Source organism: Ornithodoros turicata, unplaced genomic scaffold (assembly GCF_037126465.1).
Source record: "Ornithodoros turicata isolate Travis unplaced genomic scaffold, ASM3712646v1 Chromosome20, whole genome shotgun sequence".
NCBI classification, from domain to species: domain Eukaryota; kingdom Metazoa; phylum Arthropoda; class Arachnida; order Ixodida; family Argasidae; genus Ornithodoros; species Ornithodoros turicata.
In genome coordinates this window covers 185,816-191,815 of record NW_026999334.1, presented here as the reverse complement: position 1 = coordinate 191,815, position 6,000 = coordinate 185,816, and positions in this window count along the sequence as shown.

Genomic DNA, 6,000 nt, shown 5'->3' with positions numbered 1-6,000 from the left:
CCCATCCGTACCGGCTAGGTACCTTTTAAGCGCGATCTGTAGCAGCTGTACCTCATGTGTACCGCGTGTTTCCGGCGCATGAGTATGAACGCCTTCTCACGATCTCCATGCGCTGCAAAAATATTTCGCGTGATTTCGAATACGAGTTTATAAATTCCCTTATGCAGCAGTGCTGTAATGGATCAGCACTATCATTCTATCAAAGCAGTGCAATAACTAGAACATGTGACCGTGAGGGATCGCACGTTTGGGAAGAATGCGTTTCCTGGCAAATCAGTTTGTTTTGAAACGTCGGGGAGCGAGGACGAGTCTGCTCGGTCTTTGAAGAAACTCGTTCGACGCTTTCAAGATTGGAGTCACTTAAGGTGCGTATTATATCTATGAAGTAATTATTCGTCCGCACGACGCATTTTCGTTCATCTTCGCTCTGATTCCCAGTGGTCCTGATCACCGGAAGGCTGGACACAACGACTGAGGGACGGAGACAACGAACTTTGCGCTTCATGCACGAACGTTGATGCGTGTATTAGAGAAGCCTACATTGCACTTTACACCTGGGGGGGGGGGGATATGTTTATTAAGAAAAAGAAAGGAAAAGTCAGCCAGACGAGGGTCGGCTTGCTATTCCAAACAAAAGGGAAGGGGAAGGAAAGGAAAGAGTGGTTATTGAATGAGTGGAGGAGAACCTTCTCTTGCGTCGTTGTGAGCTCATCATGAGCTATTGAGTTGGGGTTGACATTCCAAACCTGGATTACACCTGACATTACACCTGGATTACAGAAGCAAGTAGGCACGTTTTTCAGGCAAGCTATTTCGGTTGTTGGATTTTCTCCTAGGTTACGTCCAGGCGATGTCGTAAATGGGTGAGTCAATCATCTTCTGTGGTTGGTGTTACGTTCTGCGGAAGAAACGGAAGTTGGGGAAGAACAGCAATCCAAAGGGGTGGAAGAGATAAAGAAGCGTGACCACAGAGCAGCTGCAACGGTGAAGGAGAGATGCAGTGGTCAGCGTTCATCCATATACGTTGTGCCCAGTGTGTTCGGCGTTTGTGGATCATGACAATGCACGCTCACGATAGACAAGCATCACCCCTGAAATAGATGTAATTTTCGAATAAAGGTATTTGTTTGTGATATTTATCGTACAGCGTAGCGCACTGGGGCTGTTAATATATCGTAGAGGAGGGGAACCACCCCGACGGGTAGGCCTAAATCGCTGCGCGCTATCCGTTACATGTACCGCATGTGAGGGCACGTGTACCTCTTAAATTTAGAGGATTTTAAAAAAATGTACCTTTTGGCAAAGCGGTACTTAACCGTTACATATGCGGTTACCTGGTTTAGAGTGTACGTTTGAGGACGTTAACCAGACCGGAGGCTTTCGCAACAACCGTTTCCACGTGTAGGAGGATCATGTCAGGCCTCCGTCAATGCTGAAGTCCAGGTATCGGCAGGTTTTTGGCAGAAGTTAGGGGCGAACCGGCGATGAAGAGTGGATATTTGTGGAATTATCTCAATGAAAATGCCATGGCCACAGTCTTGGTGGGTGAATTAGCTAGGTCGCTGCCGGCAAGATAGGGGGCGATTTTGTCCAAGGGGCGTTGTAGGCGACGTTGGATCGCATCGCGACGAAGAGCAGAGGTCGAAATACAAATGTCGTCTGCATAGATTATGATGCAGGTGTGGCTTGGCGGTTGTGCAATAGGGAGGCAATAATGATGTTGGACGTACGCTTCCCCGCGGGACACATCGGTGAACGGGATACAAGGCATTATCTCCGTCAGCAGTGCGGACAAAGAGGGAGCGATCTGCAACGAAGTAACGGACCCATGATAGGGAGCATACCCCTACGTTGGCATCTTGGAGAGCAGTAAGGATTGCGTTATGTTGGACACCGTCATAGGCTTTCTTGTCATCCAGAAAAACAGCAGTGGTCAGGAAGCCGTCCGCGCGAGCCTGCTGTGTCTCACTGACCAAACTAATGACACTATCAAGTGACGAACGGCCTGGGCGAAAGCCCATCATGGTTTCCCGGAAAAAACGAGCACTCTCAAGGTGCCAAACGAGACGGTAAGAAATCATACGTTCCAGAGTTTTACCCATGCAGCTAGTAAGGGCTATCGGGCGGAAGTAATCGAGCTGATGAGGCGATTGGCCGGGTTTGAGTAAGGTGACATCAATGATTTCCATTCTTCGGGGACTCTCCCCTTTCGCCAACTGTCATTGAAGAGGCGTAAGAGATGTTGCCGCCCCTCACGAGGAAGATGCTGGAGTGCCTTGTACGAGATCTGCCCCGCCCTTGAGGAGGGATGTTATGGCGATGAACATAGGGCAGAATCTACCTCCCCGAGAATAAAAGTTAAGTCCAGTTCTGCGTCGCTAGTTGATGGCGCCGGAGGAGTAGCTTGGGTTGAGTCAGGCAAGGTACTGAGGCGAGTACAAAAGTCATCTGCAATGTGTATTTCGATGCAAGACGTGGTCAAGGACAGGGAGCGGGAACAGTTGACGCTGTACTACAAGTATCGAAAGGCCCTTAAGCACAACTCAAATCCGAGACAGAGGAGTGCGGGCCGACAGGGACGATGCAAAGCTACGCCAGCGGTCCCCTGTGGGTTTCCGTTTGCGCTGGGCGCTTCTGCTCCTGCCCGCGCAACCGTGCATGCACGGTAGGTTGCGGTGTTGACAGCTACAGTTTGTGTATGTGGGCTCACTTCGTGATGTACATTGCTTACGCTCATGTGGGTCAGAACACACTTTGCATCTTTGGGGGCTGCGACGAGGATAGTGGCCAAACTTCTTGCAATTGAAACGTTCCGTGGGCGGGTCTACATATTCCGACACGGGGAAGCACGTGAAGTCGAGGGGAATCTCTGCTGGTACCGTCTGGCCGGGTTGAAAAGGCATGAGCACACTAGCCTTGACGATGGTGTGCGCAAGCCATCACTCTCCCGAGAGTAGGCAAGTTCTCGTTTGACCTCAGTGACACCACTGGAACAGAAGCATTCGAGGAGCTCGTCCTCGCTGTAACATTGAGGGGCGTCCGTGATTCTGCCGGTAGTGCGCAGGTAGGATTGCGGGATATAGGCTTCGACTGCGATCCCGGCGACTCACCCAAGGCACAGTAGGCGTTACGCTCCAACGCTCCAGTGCTCCAACGAGACGTGAACTATGAGAGTGTTTATTGAATCAGTGGAGGAGAACCTTCTCTTGCGTCGTTGTGAGCTCATCATGAGCTATTGAGTTGGGGTTGACATTCCAAAAAGACCACAATGAATGAGTTTCCGCCACGCACTTGAAGACATTTGGGATACCACTTGTCGGCTGTCCCTGTAGGTGACAATTTGGAATGGCGAGTTGGGAGGAGGGTCATGTCGAACATCCATGGGCCGCGCGTCTCCGTTTGCACGCCGGGGCGTCACCTCCTCGTAATCGAAGGCATTAAGGAGTTCCGCTTGTGATGTCTCTGACGTTGGCGAAAGTTCTTCGTTGGAGCGTCTCCGCACCCGGGAGCCACTCCTGTCGCCTGCGCTAGTCGGGTCGGATCGGTGGGATCCGGCGCTTCCTCGGTGCCGCGGACTCCAGGGGTCCTGTGACCCTATCCGCCGCATGGGTTCACCCTGTGGTTGGGGAAGGGAACTTGCTTCGGTCAGTGAAAGAGCAGACAGAATACGTCATCCTTCTTTGACTTCTTCTTCTTCTCCTGGCATTCACATTCATGTGTAAGGGGCCACACACGCACGCACATACATTGGACGATGATGAGGTGGGCGATTCACCGCCGCTGAGACGGTACATTGCCCTATTGCGCATTGGGAACGGACTAGGGGATGATGACGGCGGAGCACTTTCAGAGAGCCGTCACCAGACCGGTGGAGCGCAAGTACTCCGCAAGAAGACGAAGGCCTTGCATCTGGTGGGAAGCGTTCGACTACGGTCCGAAGATCTTCGCGAGGTTGAACGGCCGCTTGTCAATACGTTGCATAGAAACTTCCATCAGTGCACGCTCGTGGTAATTTGCCCACAAGCCAAGACGAGGCAGAGGTGGCCGTGCACTCCACAAGTGGGGCAGAGGGAAGACGAGTTGGAGCCGAGAAGGTGTTGAAAGGCAGGTGTAAAGGCAACGTTGAGCCTCATGCGATGGAAGAGTGCAGTAAAGGGGCGCGTTAGTCGCGGAGGAAGTACGAGAGAAAGCGTGGGGTCTACATCTGAGAGAAGGGGGTGAGCTATGTCGTGTTGCCACTAAGCCTGCATCTTGGGGCCGGTGAGTGTCGAAAGGATGTGTCTTCGGTCGCCCGAAGACATCATTATCGGGGAAAAAGCTACGTGCTGATGGGCGCGCAAGGCGTCTCTGTCTCCTTCATTGCCGCTGATGCCGACATGTCCGGGGATCCACTGCAATGCGACAGTGTGTCCTGCAACGACCGCCTTCCTATAATTATATCTGCTTTTCCTTCCCGTTATGTAGTCCACAGAAAAGATAGAAATTATGTTAGCACAGGCCAAATCTACGGTGGTGGCGTCTTAATTGACACGGATAGTAGCCTGCGACCTGCAAGAAGATTCGACCTTGAGGGTGATATTGAATGTGTTTGGATCGAGATGTCCATTTCTGACGGTTACAACCTTCTACTGGGTAGTTATTATTTCCCTCCTGGCTTTTGCTGTGAGCAATTTGTTGCGCATTTCGATTCTGTGATGTCTAAAATTGATTTCACGAAATATCGAGTCCAAATGTTTGGCGATTTCAACTTGCCTGGGTTGAACTGGGAATTCGGTACCATAACTAGTTCTGACAGAAAGATTGTACAAAAGTCAACATATCTTTTAGATTTCATAAGCATGTGTGGTTTCAGCCAATACAACATGAACTGTAATCGTGCTGGTAACATTCTTGATTTAGCTTTGTCCACATTTTCGGTGGAATCTTGGCAACTGGCGAGTGTACCCCTTTCTCGTGTTGATGTGTACCGTGTTCCTTTTTCTGTTAAACATTTGAGTACCTCGCTCTAATAAGGTACAATATGATTCCATGTGGTATTGTTATAAAAATGGCGATTATCTTGGCTTATATAAGCACCCTAGTGAACTATCATTTGGCAGTGTGACACTGGACCTGAATGTAGATTATTCAGCTGAGAAATTATCAGGTATTGTGTCTAATGCAATTGATATGTTTGTTTCAAAAGCGCAGTCAAAACGACGCAGACATCCTGTGTGGTTTTCTGCTGAGTTGAAATGTAGTTTGAAGTGGAAACTCCGCTTCCACCGTATGTTAAAGGAAACTTCTTCTGATTACTGGTATAAAAAATTTGGTTGTGGGAGAGCAACTTCGAAGCGTTTGTTCAGGTGTGATAAAGCACGGAACGAGGTGTTTGTGGAACGAAACCTTCTTACCAATCCAAAAGACTTTTGGAAGTACGTTCGTGAACATAAACGAGTCAACCATAACCAGGTTATTGCCTTACGAGAACAATCATCTACAGTTGTAGACCCAGATAGGGTGAGCAACATTTTTGCGGCTTACTTCAGTTCGTGTTTTTCGAATACCGATAAGACCGGAACGGAAAGAACCGATATGACCTAAATCGTATCAGTGATTGCTTTGCCATCCAGCCTGTTACTGAGGGCGACGTTCTTTTAGCGATGAAGAAGTTGGAACCTAAGTCGTCTTGTGGGATAGATAAAATCCCGAACTTCATTGTGAAGAGTTGTTCCGAACTGCTCGTGCAATCACTTGCTCACATCTTCAATGTATCATTATCTTCTGGTGTTTTTCCTGAATGCTGGAAGACAGCTATAATTGTCCCTTTGTACAAGTCAGGTGACCCGTGTTTGGTAAATAACTATATGCCAATTTCATTGTTGTGTGCCTTTTCAAAGGTTTTTGAGATCACAATTCACGATAGATTATACACGTACTTCGTACACGAGTCTGTCCTGAGCAGTGTGGTTTCATGAAAAGTAGATCTGTGGAAACTAATTTATGTACTTTCCTGAATTA